Source organism: Choloepus didactylus, chromosome 10 (genome assembly GCF_015220235.1).
Source record: "Choloepus didactylus isolate mChoDid1 chromosome 10, mChoDid1.pri, whole genome shotgun sequence".
NCBI lineage: Eukaryota > Metazoa > Chordata > Mammalia > Pilosa > Megalonychidae > Choloepus > Choloepus didactylus.
The window spans coordinates 76,650,081-76,671,966 of NC_051316.1; the positions used below are offsets into that span (position 1 = coordinate 76,650,081).

At 39.1% G+C, this 21,886-nt stretch overlaps 2 long non-coding RNA genes across 2 annotated transcripts in view; both read left to right on the forward strand.

The window, feature by feature from the left end:
- Window positions 1–21,886, forward strand: part of LOC119505399 — a 165,109-nt gene that overhangs the window by 7,079 nt on the left and 136,144 nt on the right. The window lies entirely within an intron of this gene.
- On the forward strand, window positions 378–10,671 carry LOC119505400. The gene is made up of 3 exons (XR_005210733.1): window positions 378–462; window positions 9,634–9,718; window positions 10,661–10,671. It is a non-coding gene; the product is annotated as an uncharacterized LOC119505400 (long non-coding RNA).

Genomic DNA, 21,886 nt, shown 5'->3' on the forward strand with positions numbered 1-21,886 from the left:
CACTCTGACAAATCTGCCTCTCTTTTTTGAATTCTAGCCATGTCTTCAGTAGTGTCCTGCTGAATGCTGACATTTCTACGTAGCATTCCCCTAGGCATCTCAAACTTACTGTGTTCAAAATGAATTCAATTTAGGGAAGAAGGTTACCAACCTTTAGCTAATACCTATTATGCATCCCATGCTGTGCTAAGGATGACTGGATAGATGATTTTATTTGATGTAGCTCTGTGTCTGATACCATGTTATGCACCTATAGGGACACTGGACCTGGCAGTAAATATTTATGGGGTGAGAGAATGCCTCAGTCAAGCATCTTGGAATGCCCCTTCAGTGGTCACCTGCCTTTACAGAGGAGACATGGATCACAACTGTGACTACTGGCTATCTTCCAGCTTCATGAACAAGCTCTTGCAGGGAATGGGCAGCCTTCATCTCTGTCCCTCTGCCATCCCTGGATAAATTGTAAGTATCTTGTAGTCAGGTGGCAAATCATTCAGTCTGGCTTTCCATTTCCAGTGTGGCTTCTTTGATGAATGACACAATTATAAAAGGGTTAGAAATACTCAAACTCGGTGCTGCAAATTCCCAGCCCAACAAACACTGGAAGCCATCTGCCAAATCTGAGGCTGTTCTGTTCAGTGATTTTTGCTCCTTATCTATTTCTCCTGCTGCCATTTCTTCAGGCTTCCTTCTTCACCCGCTGATCACTTATTGACCTTTCTGTAGCTACTTTCAGATGTTATTATCCATCCTCTGACTGAAAAGTTGCCAAATGCTCTGCTTCAAAAAACATTGGCCAGGAGTATATCTGATCACCTGCCATTTGTTCACACATGCAGCCTGCAGCACATCCATTCTCTCTCAACATAGACCTTTATTTTCACAGATTATGATCCACTGGCTCAAAGAAAAGAAGGAGATACATGCAGTAGCAGGAGAATAAAAAAAAAAGAAGTGGAAGAAGATTTTTATGTGACTTGATAGTTCTGAGCATATTTACCATGAAATTAAAATTATACACTTAACAGCAGCTGAAGAATTTTCACAAACCATGTGTGTTTTGGATGAACATCTTTGTTGTAGCTGAGGTTAGCTAGAGCTAGAAGGAATGACAAAGGATAACATCTGTTGAGCATCTACTACCACTTCATCATTTCTTTGACTGTACCTGAAGGTGTATGAATGGTGCGAGTGTTTGTTGAATCTGAAACTGTCACCTAAAATGTCTATGGGAATAGGCAAAGTTTACGAGTAGAAAAAGCTGACATTCTAGATTAGGGTGTTTTTTGTTTGTTCGTTTATTTCTGTCTTTGCAAGAGCTATGCAAACATTTTTAAATCAGTGGGACCTTTCCCCCCCCCAAATTAAATATTACTAACAATCAGGAAACAGATACAATTGGATCTTCTCTGGATGAAATAGGGGCTGCACTGGGTTCTAATTCCTGCTCTCCCATCTAGGAGGGCCCTGAGATAATATCCCAGAGTGTAAGAGGATTGCATGATCTGGTGGAAAGAGAATAGACTCTAAATCCAGATGGACTGGGAGACTGAATCTTCTCTCTGTGATGGGGTAATTTACTTAAATGCTCTGAACATCAATTTTCTTATCTTCAAAAAATAGGGGAAATAGTGTATATTTCAAGAGATAGTTGTAAGGACTGAATGTGGTAAGTGTAAATCTGGCACACAGTTGGTGCTTAACAAATGTTAGTTTTATCCCCCTTCCTTCAATTAAAGTCCCTCCTTCAGGTTGGAATAAAAAGGAAGGGCTATTGTTAAGGTGTAGGGATGACATCTGAGAATGAGTTTCCGAGTACTGCCTTGGAACTTCTTCCATGTGCAAAGATAGGCTTAGATAGGGTTAGAGAGCTGGTCCAGAGAAGGTAAAAATGGGAGCTGCTCAGGTTAAGCAAGGGGTGGGAAGAGGAAAGCCTAGGGGCAGGAGGGCTAATGGGAACACTTTGAGGACCAACTGACATCAAGATGGGTGATGGTTTCCCTGGATAACTGGGTATGGAGGACAGTAAGAGGGATCTGGGCTAAAAAAGGAACATCATAGCTAGGCATCCAAGGGAAGGGATCCTTATTAGATTGTAGGGGCATTTCCAAGATAAATTTCATTACTTGGTATTGGATATTGAGAGGTTAGACCAATTTGTATCACAGAATAACAGAACTTCTGAGCTGTAAGGGAATTATTCCATATCTGGCTCATCTCTCTTGGTTTATAGATGAGGAAACTGAGGCTCAGAGAGGTTAAGTGACTGGCACACAGTCTATCAGCAAGTAGATAGCAGGATTAGTCTGGTATGTTTTCCCCTCTGACATATTTCCCCCTCCTCTAGACTATCCTCTTATTCACAGCTGAGATTGCATAAGATTCCAATAATTTCCCTTAGTAACTGGTTGTAATGTTTTATGTTTCTCAAATAAGAATTTTTGTTTTACATATGCTTAAATCTAAGCCACTAAACATATCTTCTCATCTTTTCTAAAAGCCAGTTTACTTATAATAAATCCAACTACTTTACATAAATTAGTGGTGTATTAAATACAATAACCCCTTGCACATGAGGAGCAAATTCACACAGAAATGAAGAGGGAGTTTTGATTAAGGGTAGAATCACACATCAAACCCCTTGTCAGTGAGGGGCGTAGCAGTTTGACCAGGAGTAAGAACATTAAAATACCCCCCCCATGTTTAGATCTAATTCAATTATGATCTAGGAATGGAATTTGCATAAGCACAGAGGCTTGGTAATGACTTCAAAAAGAGGTTTAGAAGATATTTGAGATTTAGAAAAGTCAAATGAAATAAAAATAACTTTGGTGTAAAAAGCACAAGGATTTAAAAATAATGCCCATTGCAGTTTGAAGAGACACCACAGCAAGGCAGTCCCTGGAGGTTGGCAGTACACTGATGGGATCACCACCTTCCAAGGGACGTGATGGAGCTCTGGGCACTGTGTCTAGGATAATAAAAATTCATAAGTGATGAATCTACAAATCAGATGTCACTTTATTAATTTTCAGTGAAACATATAATTGTCATAGGGATTAGAAAATTTAAGCTTGCGTGACATGTGCATGTTGTCACTGTGGGCAGTCTGTGTCTAAAATCTAGATGATAACTAAAAAGTGGCTTGCAGAGTGTACAGTCAGCACAACAAAAATTGTTTGGATAATCTGCATGGCCAGGGTCATCAAGCTATGACACTCTGATGAAACTGTCTGTCCCATCCAGAGTAGGCCTCCATTCTAACCTGGTTTCTGTAGTCAGAGGTAAGGGATCATTTTCCCTGCATGGTGCTAGCAACACTCTACCAATATCATGAACACTCAACAAGCAGAATGTCCCCATTCTAATATTTCTTTACATCCATTGAGTCCATAAATATTTAATGAAAACCTACTATTTATCAGGCATTGTGCTAATGCTGGGAAAAAAACAGAGAGCAAGACAGACATAGCCCTTGCCCACACAGATATTAAGGTCTAGAGATTGATGAGACAATTAGACAAGCTGTGACCATAGAGCACATATGATGCAGTAGAGGAAGTAGAGTGTGCTGTGGAAGCAAGCAAGAGGGACACCTGACTTAGATTGAGGAATGGGGGAAGTCTTCCTGTAGGAAGAAATGTGTTATGTGGGACTTGAAGGTTGGGTACAAATTAAGTAGGTAAGGGGGAGAATATATCCTAGGCATAGGGCCAGGATGAGCAAAGATGTAGAAATAAAAAAGAGAATACATGTAAAACAAGCAAATAAAAACACAGTGAGATAGTCTTTCTTGACAAGTGTGCAAAGATTGTTTTTAAAAGATAATATACATTGTTGGTGAATATGCTGTTGATAGGAATGTAAATTGGTATGATGTTTTTAGAAGGTAATTGTGAAAGAAGGGAGCCCACTCCGTCCTCTGTGTTCCTGCAAAAGAAAGTTTTATTCTACTCATTTCTACAGGTTTTTATAGCATACAAGATAGTTTCCTACGTGACTGTTTTCAGGTATTTCAGGGAGGGCACATTTTTTCTAAAGTCATAAGGTGTGTTTACATGTCTTTTTTTTTTTTTTTTCATTTTTATTGAGGTTGTTAAGATACCATACAATTATCCAAAGATCCAAAGTGTACAATCACTTGCCCCTGGGTACCCTCATACAGCTGTGCATCCATCACACTTAATTTTTGTTCAATTTTTAGAAACTTTTCATTACTCCAGACAAGAAATAAAGTGAAAGATGAAAAAAGACAAAAAGAAAAGGAAACTCTAATCCTCCCCTATCCCTAACCAACCCCCCTCAATTGTTGACTCGTAGTATTGATATAGTACATTTGTTACTGTTTATGAAAAAATGTTGAACTACTGCTAACTGTAGTATATAGTTTGTAATAGGTATATAGTTCTTCCCTATATGCCCCTCTATTATTAACTTCTAATTGTATTGTCATAGATTTGTTCTGGTTCATGGAAGCGATTTCTAGTATTTGTACAGTTGATCATGGACATTGCCCACCACAGGATTCAGTTTTATACATTCCCATCTTTTGACCTCCAACTTTCCTTCTGGTGACATACATGACTTGAGCTTCCCCTTTCCATCTCATTCACACACCATTCAGCGCTGTTAGTTATTCTCACATCTTCCTACCAACACCCCTGTTCATTTCCAAACATTTAAGTTCATCCTAATTGAACATTCTGCTCATACTAAGCAACCACTCCCCATTCTTAAGCCTCGTTCTGTATCTTGGTACCTTATATTTCATGTCTATGAGTTTACATATTATAATTAGTTCCTATCAGTGAGACCCTGCAATAATTGTCCTAATGTGTCTGGCTTATTTCACTCAGTATATTGCCCTCGAGGTTTTGTCATCAACCCATTTTTTTTTAATATGGTTTTGTTCACTCACCATACATTCCATCCCAAGTAAATAATTGATGGTTTTCTTCATGGTCATACATTTATGTGTACACCACCTTCACCACTATCTATATAAGAGCATCTCCATTTCTTCCACAAGTCAGGAGGGAGAGTCAAAGAAGGTAGAGAGGCAAAAGAAAGAGGAAAAAAAATGACAGCTAGGAAGCAGCAAGAGGAAAAATAACCTTAAATCAAAGTAGAATAAAGAATCAGACAATACCACCAATGTCAAGTGTCTAACATGCCTCCCCTATCCCCCCCTCTTATCTGCATTCACCTTGGTATATCACCTTTGTTACATTAAAGGAAGTATAATACAATGATTCTATTAGTTACAGTCTCTAGTTTATGCTGATTGCATCCCTCCCCCAATGCCTCCCCATTTTTAACACCTTGCAAGGTTGACATTTGCTTGTTCTCCCTCATAAAAGAACATATTTGTACATTTTATCACAATTGTTGAATGCTCTAGATTTCACCAAGCTACACAGTCCCATTCGTTATCTTTCCTCCTTTCTTGTGGTGTCTCACATGCTCCCCATCTTCCTCTCTCAACCGTATTCATAGTTACCTTTATTCAGTGTACTTACATTGTTGTGCTACCATCTCCCAAAATTGTGTTCCAAACCACGCACTCCTGTCTTCTATCATCCTGTAGTGCTCCCTTTAGTATTTCCTGTAGGACAGGTGTCTTGTTCACAAAGTCTCTCATTGTCTGTTTGTCAGAAAATATTTTGAGCTCTCCCTCATATTTGAAGGACAGCCTTGCTGGATATAGGATTCTTGGTTGGCGGTTTTTCTCTTTCAGTATCTTAAATATATCACACCACTTCCTTCTTGCCTCCATGGTTTCTGCTTAGAGATCCTCACATAGTCTTATTAAGCTTCCTTTGTATGTAATGGATTGCTTTTCTCTTGCTGCTTTCAGGATTCTCTCTTTGTCTTTGACATTTGATAATCTGATTATTAAGTGTCTTGGCGTAGGCCTATTCATATCTCTTCTGTTTGGAGTATGCTGCGCTTCTTGGATCTGTAATTTTATGTCTTTCATAAGAGATGGGAAATTTTCATTAATTATTTCCTCTATTATTGCTTTTGCCCCCTTTCCCTTCTCTTCTCCTTCTGGGACACCAATGATACGTACATTATTGTACTTTGTTTCATCCTTGAGTTCCTGGAGACGTTGCTCATATTTTTTCATTCTTTTCTCCATCTGCTCCTTTGCATGTAGGCTTTCAGGTGTTTTGTTCTCCAGTTCCTGAGTGTTTTCTTCTGCCTCTTGAGATCTGCTGTTGTATGTTTCCATTGTATCTTTCATCTCTTGTGTTGTGCCTTTCATTTCCATAGATTCTACTAGTTGTTTTTTTGAACTTTTGATTTCTGCCATATACATGTCCAGTGCTTCCTTTACAGCCTCTATCTTTTTTGCAATATCTTCTCTAAACTTTTTGAAGTGATTTAGCATTAGTTGTTTAAATTCCTGTATCTCAGTTGAAGTGTATGTTTGTTCTTTTGACTGGGCCATAACTTTGTTTTTCTTAGTGTAGGTTGTAATTTTCTGTTGTCTAGGCATGGTTTCCTTGGTTATCCAAATCAGGTTTTCCCAGACCAGAACAGGCTCAGGTCCCAGAGGGAAGAAATATTCAGTATCTGGTTTCCCTGTGGGTGTGTCTTAGAAAATTGCTCCGCCCTTTGATGCCTCGGGTCACTGTGCTTTTCTGCCCAGCAGGTGATGCCTGTTAGCCTATAATTCTTGACTGGTGTGAGGAGGTATGGCCGTGTTCCCCCAGGTCCTAGGGTCTGGTTCTGAATGGAAAGGGCCCCACCCCTTTCCTCCTAGAGAAGACAGAGCCCCCAGGTGGAGGTCATTAACATTTCAATGGTCTCCCTCTCTGCTTGTGCTGTGTCCACCCTTCCCAGAGTCACAGCCCTGGAAACTGAAAATGACTGGGGCTTTCTCCACTCAGCCAAAAAAGAAACAGATAATCCCCTTCAGACCCAGTCCAAGGCGACCCTCCGGCTCTCCCAGGTCAGTTGTCACCCAAAGCCTCTGTCTGTTTTCTGGGGATGCGTACCTGTAGTGAGCAGTTCACACTCACTACTTAAAACCCCAGTTGGAGCTCAGCTGAGCTATACTCGCTTGCTGGGAGAGAGCTTCTCTCTGGCACCACGAGGCTTTGCAGCTCAGGCTATGGGGGAGGGGGTCTCATGACTTGGTTCCTCAGGTTTTACTTACAGACTTTATGCTGTGTTCTCGGGCATTCCTCCCAATTCAGGTTGGTGTATGATGAGTGGATGGTCTCGTTTGTCCCCCCACAGTTGTTCTGGATTATTTACTAGTTGTTTCTGGTTTTTTGTAGTTGTTCCAGGGGGACTACTTAGCTTCCACTCCTCTCTATGCCGCCATCTTGCCGAGTCTGTTTACATGTCTTTAATCTCAAGTGACAATTTCTTTGGGGCTAGATGGGAAACAGCAGGGGCAGGAGACAGGAGCACAGAAGGAGCCCAGCGACTATTCCTTTATCTAAATTGCTGCCTGCCTTCAGGCACGCAAAGCTTTGGCCTTCTCCCAGCTTGGCGCCTGCCTTCAGGCATCCGGAGCTTGGGAGAGGCCTCCCTGTATAAGTTATCCAGCCAGGGAACTTTCCGTGTCTCTACAGGTAATTTGGCAATATTACGTCAAAAATTTAAAATTGTGTATACATTTGACAATGGAATTTTAGGTATTTACTCTAAGGAAATAATTGTAGAGTATAAAAAGATACAAAAATAACCTAGGTCTTGATTTTATAAAGAGAAAAGTTGGAAGCAATAGAGATTGGTTAAATAAATTATAATATATTTACTGAAAGACATACTGTACAGCAAGTAAGGTATTATTGTCAAAATATATCTAATGGTCTATATCAGGGGTTGGCAAACTACAGCCAAACTATGGCAAAACGGCCTATCACCTGTTTTGTTTGTTTTTTACAACTTTATATTGAAATAACTATATGTTCACAGAAGTTTCAGAGATAGTTCAGAAAGGTCCCATGTACCCTTCATACAATTTACCCCACTGGTTACATTTTACACAACTATAACACAGTATCAAATCAGGGAACTGATATTGGTACAATAAGAGTGTAGATTCCTGTAACCACCACCACAATCAAGATATAGAACTAGTCCATCAAACAAAGCTCTCCCTTGTGCTACCCTTTTATAATTATATCCATCCCCTTTTGCCTTATGAACCCTAAATCTTGGCAACCTCTCATCTGTTCTCCATCTCCATATTTTTTTCATTTGGGGAATGTTATGTAAATGGAATAATGTAGTATATGATATTTTGAGATTTTTTTTTCTCATTCAGCATAATGGCCTTGAGATGCACCCAGGTGTTGCATTTACCAGTGGTTCATTCCTTTGGTAAGTGTATGGTTAGCTTTTTAAGAAATTGCCAAACTATTTTCCAGAGTGGCTGTGCCATTTTACATTACCTCAAGCAATGTATGAGAGATTCCGTTTCTCTGCATCTTTACCAACTATTGTCATTATTTTTTATTTTAATTGTTCTAATAGATCTGTAGTGATGCCACATCTTATGGGTTCTTTGTCAGATATATGGTTTTCTCCCAGTCAGTAACTTGTCTTTTCATCCCTTCATTAACAAGGTCTTTCACAGAGCAAAGGTTTTTAATTTTGATGAGGTCCAATTTACTGATTTTTTTCTTTTATGGGTTGTGCATTTGGTGTGTTATGTCTAAGAACTCTTCACTCTTCACCAAACCCTAGGTCCCAAAGATTTTCTCCTAAAAGTTTATAATTTAATGGTTTATATTTAAATCGATGATCCATTTTGAGTTTTTTTTTTTTAATCTATGGATGCCCTATTTTTCCAGCACCATTTCTTAAAAAGACTATCCTTCCCTATTGAATTACTATTACATTTTCATCAAAAATCATTTGTATATATTTGTGTGGGTCTATTTCTGGGTTTTCAATGCTGCTCCATTGATCTGTTTGTCTATCGCTCCATCAATACCACATAGTCTTGATTACTGTTGTTATCAAATAAGTCTTAATACCAGATAGAGTGATTTCTTCCATTTTATTTTATTTTTTAAATCAGTTTAGCTATTCTAGTTCTTTTGTCTCACCATATAAATTTTAGAATAATTTTGTCTATATCTGCAAAAAAATCTTGTAATTTCTGTAGGAGTTGGGTTAAACCTTTGGGAAGGTTACTATATTGAGTCTTTCAAATCATGAACACAATATATCTACCACCTCTTTTTTGTAAATAAAGTTTTATTGGAACACTGCCATGCCCATTCATTTATATATTGTCTATGGTTGCTTTTGAGCTATAACGGCAGAGTGGAGTAGTTATGACAGAGACCATATGGCTCAGAAAGCCTAAAATAATTGCTGTCTGACCCCTTTACAGAAAAAAATTGTCAACCTCTTCATGAGATAAATATCCATGCTACATTTTTAAGTGAAAAATGCATATTATAAAACAGTATAAATGATGTACCATTTTAATTTTAAACATAATTTATAATCACACTCATTTATAAATCTATATATCATAAAATGACTTAAAGAATATAAACCAAAATTTTAAACTTGGTTATCTCATGACAATACTATAAAGAGTATTATGTACTAAAAATTTTCTTTTTGTTTTTCTACATTTTCCTTCCTCTATCCCAGCTGGCTAAAAGGAATTTAGCATGTTAAAGAAGGATTTTCCTTTCAAATATCTCTCACCAATCTTCATGAAACTTGTTCCTTTCAGGTAAAAGATGTTAAAATTACAGAGTATATGACAATTAACTATTTGCATTAGAGATACTGAATAATGCCTTTCCCTATTTTTCAAAACATGAGTGAATTCTTGAAGGTTCATAATGTAAGCATATGCTCAGTTAATAAGCACAGATAAGTAAATGCCATGGATATTAAGAGTCTGAACTCTTGGTTTATTCTTGGTAATTATCATGAATTGATTCACACTTGAGCTTTATTTACCAGGGACTACATGCAAATGCAACATACTTAAACGTGTACACCAAGATTAGCAAATTGGGTACTGCTAAATGGTGATTTCATATTGTGGATACTGACAAAATGCACACTTGCATGTTTCCACTTCTAACCCTATGTTAACTATTACTAAAGAGTGACAGATTTTTTCCAGCTCTGAAGATGGATCAACATAGATATGGGCAGCTAAAATAGCAAGTCATAACACTACAATGACCTGCTATTTGAGAAACTGTGTGTATGGAATAACACATAGTGATTATAGCTAGGCTTTCATCTGGAAAGGGCTCTGATAGGGTCATGAAAGATAGAGGAGGTGTTTGGGAGGAACATAGGTAACTGACAGGTTAATAACCCACTTCACAAAACCACAATGCGGTTCAAATGACTCCATTCTTTTCCTGAGGTGATTATTTGTTAAACCCTACTTTAAGTCCACTCTTCAAAGTCTAATTCATTTAGTGTTTGAATTAAAATAGATTAGCATTATTTTAATAACTCTAGGAATTATACATTAATAGATCCCTCATCATAATCACCACAGAAAACTTGTATGGGGTTAAGTTACAGAATGTAAAGTTCTAAAAGACTCTGATCCTGCTCAGAACCAGGCCCAAATTTTCTCGAATGAAAGCATTTTTATTACACAAAGACTGCAGATGCTCAGAACAGCTTGTCTTCTCTTTGCTTTTAGGTGATGCCCACACAGCATTGAGAACAGCAGAGATCTGGTGATTTTCTAGTTAAACGTGATCAATATTGACAACCAACTGACGTTATTCTGGCCCTGACGAAGATTTCTGGGTCACAATTATCCTATTTGTCTGTCTACATTGCTCATATTAACTGGGTAAATTGGCTGATCAAATCTTTATTTCTACAGAACCAGCCTGAAGAAGAAAGATTTAGGGATTTTCACAGCAGTAGAGAAGGAATAAAAGGTGTTGCTTCATTCATTCACTCATTTAACAAATAAAGGTTGACAATTGCCCACCAGTACTGTGCTTGGTGTGTCAAGATTACAATAATGAATAAGGCATGGATCCTTCCACACAAGAAATGATAATGAAAGCAAGATGTTAATCCTAAAAGTATGATCTAAGGCAGGTATGTCATAGACACAGTACTGTAGGAGTTCATAAGATGAAGATATTATGTCTGCCTGGGGTGAATCAGAAAGAACTTTCTAGAGGAAGCAACATTGAACAGGGACTTGAAGCCAAGGTGTAGGATAAGGCCAAGATGCAGTTTGTGTATGAATCATGACTGGTTGGTAACCCAACTAGAATAAGCTTAAGAGAAGGGGGAATCTACTGTAAGGATTTAGAGGTGTTTTGAGGAACACAAAGGCAGATAAGCAACCAGTCCTCTGGAAGAAATTGGAATCAGGATAGGGAAGTTATCAGGATTCAGAGAACCCACCTTTTTTTCTGGCGTCTGCTTTATCCTTTCTCTCTGCAGGCTTTCTTTCTCTTTCTCCATTCACACGGTAGACTAGGGCCATCCCCTGCTCTTGAATTGATGGGCAGCAAAGAGAATCTTCTTGCCCCATATTATGTCAGTTCTATAAACTACTGCCAGGAGGCCAAAGTCACAAATAAACATATCTACCAGAGAATGAAGATATTGGAGAAGTTCTTGGATGAGAGGAGGTGGCTTATGTGCTAGTCAGGGTATCTACTATAGTGGGAGACTGTAGAACAGTATAACTGGAATACAAGTTTGGAAGGGCAATTAGGGCTAGATACTAAAGGACTTTGAATAGGAAATCATTAAGAAGAGTAGTAATATGATCTGAACTATGCTTTGGTCAAATTAATTAGACAACAACGAGTATGATGAAGTAATAGAGTTCCTTTTGTCTCATTTTCTTATTCATTTATTTCACTGCATTATATGCATTTTTGTAAGCCACTTTAATTTCTTTTGGAAATGAAGTACAAGATGATCAACTAATATGCCAAATTTTTAACAGTCTAGGTTAGAGGTAATAAAAATTTGCCTTTGAATTTTGTTATCCACTAAATTTCTCTGTGATCATAGCATGTCACTAAACCACTCTGGACCCAAGTTTTCCAATTTAAAAAACATGAGGATTCAACTAGAATAGGCATGGTTCTTGCACACCCCATATCCCACTTGCCCCATCTGGACATGGCTAATGTTCTTGGTTCTTCTCTTCTTCTGCTGGGACCTTGTCTTGCGCTGCCTATTAAATTTAACAAGCATTCTTGAACATCTCTATGTGCAAATTACAGGGGAGGGGGCAGATATTTAAGGCTTTTGAGCAGAGGAATGACTTGACCAAACACCTACATCCTGCTGCCCCCTTAGCACTCTCAAGTCTCCTTGCCGACTCCTTGACAATCAGCAGGCTTCCTCCCATGTCTGGGCTTCCTCCCAGGCATTTCTGCTACCTGGAGTGTGGCATTGTGCTGGGAAGCCTGGCTACTCAGTCAAACATCCTGGGTTCAAATCTTGACCCTGCTACTATCTAGTTGTGTGACTTTGGACAAGTTACTTAACCTCTCTGAATCTCAGTTCTATCATCTATAAGATAGGGATAATAATCAGAGGGTTGCTGGGAAGATTATATGAAATCATGCATATAAAGTGCTTGCCACAGTGCCTGGCATTCAAAGAATGTTAGTTTTTTTCATTGTTAATATAAATATGATATCACTCTCCATTTCTTCATATCCTCCCCTCCCTTCTCTTCAAGGCCCGGTTCACTCATTGCTGCCTCTGTGAAGATTTCTCTAAAGCTAGTCAAACAACTCTCCTTTTTCAAATGTCTTTTGCACTTACTAGTCCTCTCTCAAAATTACCACCTTGTTACATGCAGGCTAGTAATAGCCTGTGGTACACTATTTAGTACCTGAGTATATAGATGTCCAGTAGCATACCACTTTGTTCATAAAATAATTATTCCCTGCATTTGCCTTCTCCTCAGATGAAGTTTAAGCAACATGAGAGCAAGGACTGTAAGAGGCAAAACACAGTCTCAGAATTACTTTCTGGCTTAATGACTGAACAGGCCAGACCTCAAATTCCTCAGATTCTCTCCAGACCCCTCTCCAATATCTGTGTTCTTTTCTTCTCTTGTTAACTTCTGCTTTCAGTTAGCTTTCTGATTTAAATGATCCTATTTTTCTTTGAAAAGTCTGCTGTAGTCAATTTCTGGGAATAAAACACTGTGGCAATCAGTGGTTTGTGAAGGTTTTCTGTGTCAGTTTCACCAGCTCCCTCCATCAAAACACTAGGCATTCAGCACAGCTGGATAGAGTTAACATTTCTTTTTTGGCCACATCAAATTAGCTTGGGAAATAACTAAGTCTGGGGTATTTATCCATTAATTCAAACAGTCCTAGGAAAATAACCTCAAGGACTTACCAGCCAATTGTGGATCATGCAGGACAGCAAGCTGCATCCCCTCCTTCAGACATTCCTGCTTAAATTATCCCATTAAATTGTGAAAGGAATGATACACACAGATTCCAGATAGCTGTTAGCTTTTGGAATGGGAATTGGGGGAGAGAAGGGAGAATAGCAGGAAATTTCAAATAGAATGCAAAATGTTCTTTTCCTTTAACTTGTTAGTGGTTACTTGGACGTTAGTTATATTGCTATTTTTTTTTACTGTACTCTACAATATAATAAATTTTGTATGTGTTATCTATACATATTTTAAAGTAGAAAAATTGGGAATAGCCTAGTGAATACTCTTCTTTCCCTTGTCATCATATTACTGCATTGAAAATGTGGAGTCACCCAATAATTGTAGAACTTATTGTTGGAAAGGTCCTGTAGAGATGCTCATCAGATCAGCAGGGTTTTCAAACTATCAACTCCTAGGGTTCTGTTGGAGGTGCCTCAGGCACCACCCCAGGTGGCAAAGTGCAGACGGGACAGTAGTGGCCCCTTTCAACCACATTTGATTCTGTTTTATATATTATGATTCCAGGTAAGGTTTCATTTGGGGAAAAAAATTTCTACCACTTAAAGTTTGAAAATAATTGATCAAGCAAAGCTCTACTGTAACAGGTGCCATCCCTTTTCATTTATTTTGTTTCTTGAATAGCTCTTGCTACAGAAAGCAGTCCTTTGTAATCTTAGATATATTTGTTAGAAAAATATTCCTTATAGCTAGGGTGGCCTTACAATTTATCCTCCAAACTGGTATACTTAGAGTGGAAGGAGATGCTATTAATAATTATCCTGAGACAATAATTACAATTAATACAACCATATTAAGACAATTAATAATTGCTTCTTGGAAACAAAAGCCCTGAATTGTAATGTTTGCCAATTTTTGTAATGTAAATATTTCCAAGCTACCTACCTGACTTGACTCAATGTGGAGTTGAGAAGAGATGGAAACCATTGAATCTTGTTGAGCCTGTGTGAGGTGACTCTAGCACACCACTGGCTGAGAAATCTAGTCCTCATGACTCACAGTTTCATTATTCTGCAAATAAATGTGTCACATTAAGATGCCCTGAGAGCATGTTATTTATGGACTCATGGGCTATCATTTTGTCTAACAACTCCAGAGCCAGACAAGCCTGAATTTCTGAGAGTCTTCCTCTTGTTTCCAGGTCACTATCTTCTGACCTTAATAGTTCCATCTAGGAATTTCCCATGATTCTTGGCTTTGCCTTCTTCTCTGACCTGGTTCTTTTGTTCCAGCTCTAATTTATCCTCAGCGTCACTCCTCACCAGGTCTCCTTTTTAGAGGTCAGCCCATCTGACCATGATTTTGAGGTTCAGGGTGGAGTTTGGCCTGGTTTCTCAGTGATCATGTGATGTCTTTGCAAGCATCGTTATCCCTGACTCCGATTTTTTATCAGTTTTCCATGATATGATATTTTCCAGTAGTTTTCATGGTCAAATACTATGGGAAATGTGGCATACTACTACACTAGAGCTGTCTCACTCCCCTCAATCCTTGGAGATTCAGAGTCTATATTCAGAAATTAATGACTCTGAAAAGTCTTGAAGTAAGAAGTATGCTTATTTTTGTCTAATACAACATTTCTCAAAGTTACTCAAGCATTAACTATTTTGTCACTGATCCTTGTTTAAATCCAGTCAATATGCTTTGGGAAATACTGAGCTAATAGCCTACATCGGCATCTGCCTTATGGCATTTGAAAACCCATATTCCATATTGGACTTCTCTCTAGCTTCCCATATCTCACTGATGTACCCCCTTGAACCATTCGATTTGTGGATCAAAAAAGATTGATGTATTCAGAGATCAATGATTGGTCCATCTCTTCCAGGCTTCAGTAGCTGGCTGTTTACCTTTCAGTGTTCCTCTTAGTCCTACCTCAGATGTCTTACTCTGCATAAGGGAGTGGCCTTTTTAATATAAGAAAACATTTTTATATGAAAGCACTACCAAACGAATTTCTGTTTGCTTTCCTTATTCAAACATACTTAACAGAATGGGTGGCATACTGGGTTGTGGTGGGTGGGGAATGGAGAGAAGGGAGTAGGATAATAGAGGACTTTGACAGTTTATTAGTAGTCATCTAGTAGCAGCATGTTTATAATGCACTTAAATAATTTTCCTTAGATAACGACATGGCTTTAAAACTGAACAGCAACACACCTAATGTGATTCAGTTTCTGTATTCCTCTTGCTGCGATTACACTCTTGCAATGGTAACCCTTGACATTTTTTTTGTTTTTACATCTTTTTCATGTGGTACTCATCTGTTTTGAGTCATTGTAACTGAGTTATCTGGTCCTTACTCTTGGCTCCCATGGCAATAGTTGTGAATCTCCTCATTGCCTCAAGGAATCAAAACTGCCCAAAAGAAACAATAAGGTTACTAGTCTTTTTCTCACAATCGCCCATGCAATTATATCATTGCTTTGAAATTCTCTCTGATGAGCTTTCTTGTCTTTAGGGAATATCTGCTCTGCAGTTGATCCAATCTATTGTCACAGGGAATAGAAATATTTTCTCACCCATCATTGCTCTGAAGGTATTTATCTGTCCCAAGAGCCAATGAGAGAAATATGGGAACCTTTTAAAGTTGCCTTCTACTGCCTCAGTTACTTATATTTGCCTTGAAGAAACACTTCTGACATGATACCTGCTAAACTCTGCCTTCTCTGCTGGCCTGGTTATTTGGTGATTCCCAAGCATTTCACCCATAGCCTATTCACTGCTAGCCTTCTTATTCTAATTCCCAAATTGTGTTCAGTCAAATCTCAATCCTTTGTGTGTTTATCTGCTCTTGCAACATAGTAAGGTCACAGTGTCCTCATCTTTTTTTATGGAATTTATTGGGAATTTGCTTTCACACTCAAACTTGATAGCACACTGATTCTTAACAAGAAGCCATTTAATTGGAAAGTGACTGTTGAAACCCTCTTAATTCTTTGTGTTCCCTTGTGACTTAGCTGTTTCTAGGAACTCCCAGTGGAACTTAGGGGGAGACCGTGGTTGGTGTTTTTAAATGACTGAATTTCAAACTGTCGAGTCTAGTACTCCTCAGTCACTAGCTGAGCTAGGAAACCAGGTGTTTTGTGTAGGTTTTAATCATGCCCATGTTTTTCCTATCTGCCTTCTTATCCTGAGTCTTCCATAAAAGCTGGCCCTCCTAGCCACAGTGCTTCTGCAGGCACAGACAAGCTTCACTCTGTCCGCAAGGCCTACTCCTGGTAAGTGCTCCAGGCCCCGCTTGATTTATACTGAGTCCTCTGCTTTCTTGCTTGTTTCCCAGATACTTTGGTCTCTGACTTTGTGACTTGGTTCTTCGGAGCTCCATGGTGTTTGACCAATTTGGGCTCTCTTCTCTGACTTGTGATTTGCTTTCTATTTTAAGCCCTTTGCTTAGCATACTCTCTGATTTCCACACTCCTTATAATTTCAGATGGATGGTACTCATATCAGTTTTGATGAATGTGGAACTCTGCTAGCTGGGCCAGGTGCCTTGGCCTAGAGGGGAGGGAATTCTGAAATTTTATTTGGAACCCAAGGTCCTTGGTCCTTCACTCTTCACCACCTCAGGGAGAGCTGATAAGGTTTTAAGATATGATGGTATTGCAGTTTATGCTATTCATGGCTCAGCTAATGGAGATAAGGTTAGAGTTACTGAGGCTTCATTTATCAACACTCCCGGCTGAACTGCTCTCCTCACCCCATACTACTATTCATCCTATTGCCAAATAAGCTCGAGGAGGAGTCTAACAAACTACCACACATCTGTCCGTGAACTCAGCTCTGTATGTAAAATCAGGGCTTTTGGGTACTGGTAATACTGTAAGTGGCCTCTATCTTCAATTTATTGGGTGTAGGGATCTGAGTGATATGTGATTCCCTATCAACAGCCTGGTATGTTATGCCAATTATTAGTCTGTCCTATGATTTACATAGTTGCTACACTAAAATGGAATTGAGGTGAGCCATGCACTCACCTGGCTGAAAGATTGGTTTTCTTTTGTAATCCTTTATGTTATTCTGCTTACTGTCCTGTTTGTGGTTAACACTTTAATATCTTTAAGTCTTCGTTTTAGGTTAGGGCCATCTGCTGTCATCCTGCATTCTTTTGGGCTTGCAGGATTTTTATAGACGTCTTTGTGATTGAATTGTAAATAATCACCTGTTTACTGTGTGGGGTGTATGTAAATCTGGAGCCCATCTTTTGAAGTATGAATGCTGGGCAATGGGGAGGACACATTCAACTTTAAATGATGGCCTTGGTGCTGAGATAGCTGAAGCACCTGGGTCCATCTGGAAGCATTTAAATTGCTCATTGGCAGATGCTGTACATCATCTGATGAACCCAGGAGAGGCTGGAAATATGAGAGGACCTTCATTTAGAAACATCAAGTATTCCTTTTCCTGACTTCCTATATGTTGCTAGGTTCTTTAAATTACAAGATAAGGAGAGAGGAGCTAAATTAGGTGTGGATTGCAAGGACATTTTTTTTTTAATTGAAGTTTGTATTGTGATAATTGTAGATTCACATGCACAACCAGGATATTGACATTGATACAATCCACTGTTCTTGCTCAGATTCCCCCAGTTTTACCTGTACTTATGTTTGTGTTTGTGTGTGTGTGTGTATGTGTATTAAGTTCTGTACAATTTTATCACCTATGCAGATTCATGTATCCACCACCACAGTCAAGCTACCAAATAATTCCAACACCACAAGAATCCCTCATGTTGCCCCTTTATAACCACACCAGCCTCTCCACGTCCCCTTCCCAATTCTAACAACTCCAGTTCCTAACCCTTGAAAACCATTATTCTACCTTCCATTTCTAAAATTTTGCCACTTCAAAAATGTCATATAAATGATATCATACAGAATGTAACCTTTTGAGATTGTCTTTTGTCACTCAGAATAATTCCTTGGAGATTCATCCAGGTTGTTGCATAAGTTCATTCCTTTTCATTGCTGAGTGATATTACATGGTATGGATACACCACAGTTTGTTTAACCATTTGCCTGGTGTAGGACATCTGGGTGGACTTTGGATATTACGAATAAAGCTGCTATGAACATTTATGTGCAGGTTTTTGTGTGGATGTAAATTTTTATTTCTCTAGGATAAATGCCCAGGAGTGCAGTTGCTAGGTCATAGTTTTGTTTTCAATTAACTACCAAACTATTTTCCAGACTGGCTGTAACATTTTACATTCCCAACACATCCTCACCAGCATTTGTTTTTTTCAGTAATTTAAAATTTTAGTCATTCTGATAGGTGTGTAGTGATATCTTTTGATTTGCATATACCTAATGGCTAATGATGTTGAACATCTTTTCATGTGCTTATTTGTCATCTATATATCTTTTTTCGTGAAATATCTCTTCATGTCTTTTACCTATTTCCTGACTGGATTGTTTATATTTTTTTATTGTTGAGTTTTGAGAGTACATTATATATTTTGGGCATTAGTCCTTTGCTAGAGAAATGGTTTGCAAATATTTTCTCCCCATCTGTACCTTGTCTTTTCATCCTCTTCACATGAGATTTCACAGAGCAAAAGATTTTTAATTCTCATGAGGTTCAATTTATCTATTTTTCCTTTTATGGATTGTGCTTTTAGTGTCAAGTCTAAGAATTCTTTCCATAGTCCCAGGTCACAAAGATTTTTTCCTATATTTTTTCCTAAAACTTCTATATATTTATATTGTGCATTTAAGTCTGTCATCCATTTTGAGTAAATTTTATATAAGGTGTGAGGTTAAGGTTGAGATTTATTCTTTGTTTTTGCCTGTGGACAGTTGATTGTTTCATCACTGTTTGTTGAAAGAGGCATTTTCATATTTTTAAAAAGCCCTAAATCATATTAGCTTTAGGAAAATGTCATCCTTTGATCTATGCTTGAGAGGCAGCTTTGCTGCTCAATGGTACTCGTTTTCATCATGAGGTCCGTACAAGTCTGTAAGACCCTGTGAGGATGATTCTAATTTACATTCAAACTTATGGAGGACATTACTTTTAAGGGTTGCCAGGTGACTTGAAGCTCAGGCTGGGGTGGCAGAGTAACCGTTCACCGAGGAACATTACCCTTCCAACCAAAGACTGAATAGAATGAGAGAACGCCATGGTCCTAATTCCAGAAAGGTCAGGAAGGCCTTGAGGTCCGCTGCATCATCTACAGCGCAGGCCAGCAGACCTCCAGCTTCAGGCCTGTGGGTCTCTTACCAGCCAGTGCAATGGCCATGTGATCCCCTACAGCCTCCGTGTCACAGAGGGCATTGAAAAGGTGCATACCAATGTCTTTTTGACTGGCTAGGAGACTGAAAAATTCTCTCCAGCCTTCTGCTTATGCTGTTTGTTTTTAGGAATTCAGTAAACTAACCCACTGTAGTTCAAATGATCGTAGCTCCTCTGTTATCTCCAATTCTAAGGTCTTTCTTGTAACTCAGCTGTCAGGATAAAGAGTGGCAGGAATGTGTGTTTTGTTTTTTTTTTGTTTTGTTTCATTTTGTTTTGTTTACCTCTAATGTTAATGAATTTCAGTGGGAGTCAAATAAAACACACAGCATTACTGACTGAAGATCAAGACATACCATTTCTTGGAAAGGTCTCATTTAATTGCCCTTTGGACCATTGCAGTCCAGCTAAAGTACCAGAAGAGCAGGGAGGTACACTGGAAACAGTACTTGATTACAGCTCACAGGTCAGGAACCTAGTCTAGTCCTTATTAGCAGTGGGACCTTAGGGAAAGCCCCTGACCTCTCTGTACTTTGCTTTCCTTTTCCTCAAAATGGCAATTAAGTCTCATCTTACCTACTTCTCTGTGCTACTGTGAGGCTCAAATGAGATAACAAATGTGAAAGTGCTTTGAAAACCTCACAGACTTCCGGATTGAGAAGAGCCCTGATGGATTTACAACAGCAGGCTTCCCTGGCTGTTCAGGAATCGAGATGGCTGTCTGCCCCACCCTCCTGCCAGAGCATTCTCTAATTTTTTTATAACTCATTTTGGGGGACTGTAGATTTGGAGCTGAGCACAGTGCCTGACACCTAAATGTTCAATAAATCATGGCTATCATAATTGTTCTGTCAGATTTCTTTTCACCTCACCACCCACTAGATGACAAAGCTTGGTTATGGGCTGTAGCAGAGGTGGCTGACTACTAGTTATCTGTGCTCACCTTCTATAGCACACAAATAACACTGGGAAATATCCAGAGACCACATTTCCAAGACCGTCTTGCCATTAGCTGTGGCCATGTGACTGAATTTTTGTCAAAGGAAGGTGAGTGAAAGTGATGTGTGCTACTTGCAGGCCTCGCCTAGGAAACCCTCCCGTGAACCGTGTCTCTGTGCTCTTCTGCCTCTGGCTGTCTGGCATGGTGATGATTCCCCAGGAGACTCTGGGAGATAGGTATTGAAAGTAGCAGAACCTCTTTCAGCCTCTGTGGCATCCTTAAATGTCTACACAGAGAAGGCCTGCCCCACCAACCTGTTTCCCTAAAAATCTGTTATTACTTGAGCAACAAATCCACTTCTAGTGTGTTTGATTCATCCTCCAAAAGACATGTTTGGGTCCTAACCCCTGGGTTGTGTCAGTGGGAGCCCTGGCATTCCTTGGCTTGTGGTATAACTCAGCCTCCACCTCCATTCGTCTTGGGGCCCTCTTCTCTCTGTGTGTCTGTCTGTGCCTCCTCTCCCTTTCTCACAATGACACCGGCCATATTGGACCAAGCACCCACTCATCTCCAGTGTGACCTCATTTTAATTTGCCCAATTCCATCTGTAATGACCCTATTTCCAAATAGGCTCACATTCTGAGCTACTGGGGATTCAGACTTCAGCATATCCTTCAGAGGGACACAGTTCAACCCACAGCAGAGGCCAAGGGGTGGGGTGAAGAGGAGAACAAAAAAGATATATTATAATGTGGCCAGAGGAAAGACATAGGAAGGAATTGGAGAGGTAGATTCGGGAACAAGTCCTGCCAGTGAGATAAAGAGCAATTTGGCTCCCCTAGCCTGTAATATAGATCAGATGAAAGCCTTCTAAAATTAGGGGGATGTTAGTGAGCTTGCTTAACTGTGTTCAGGTGCAGAAGTGGAACTAAGAAAAAAATATTTTGAGAGGAAAAAGGACAATCATGGGGACTTGTGACATACTGTACTTTCCTCTATTCCCTTATGACATGCAAAAATCACATTACACAGAGAAACAGTGTCTGAGAATCTCTGATTCAAATAAATCAATCAGAAATAACTTTTTAAAATGTGGTCTTTCTATTTTTCACGAGTTGGCTTTATTAGGTAAAATGAGTGTGGCCTCCAAATATTAGCCACACAAAGTTTTGTGATTTGTTTGACAGAAGGCATTTTCTCTCCTTAAGGAGTTTATCTAATCAAATTTTCTTAATGTGGCCTGCATTTGATATAGTCACAGAATCTGTAAACTCCTCCAATTTCACTTC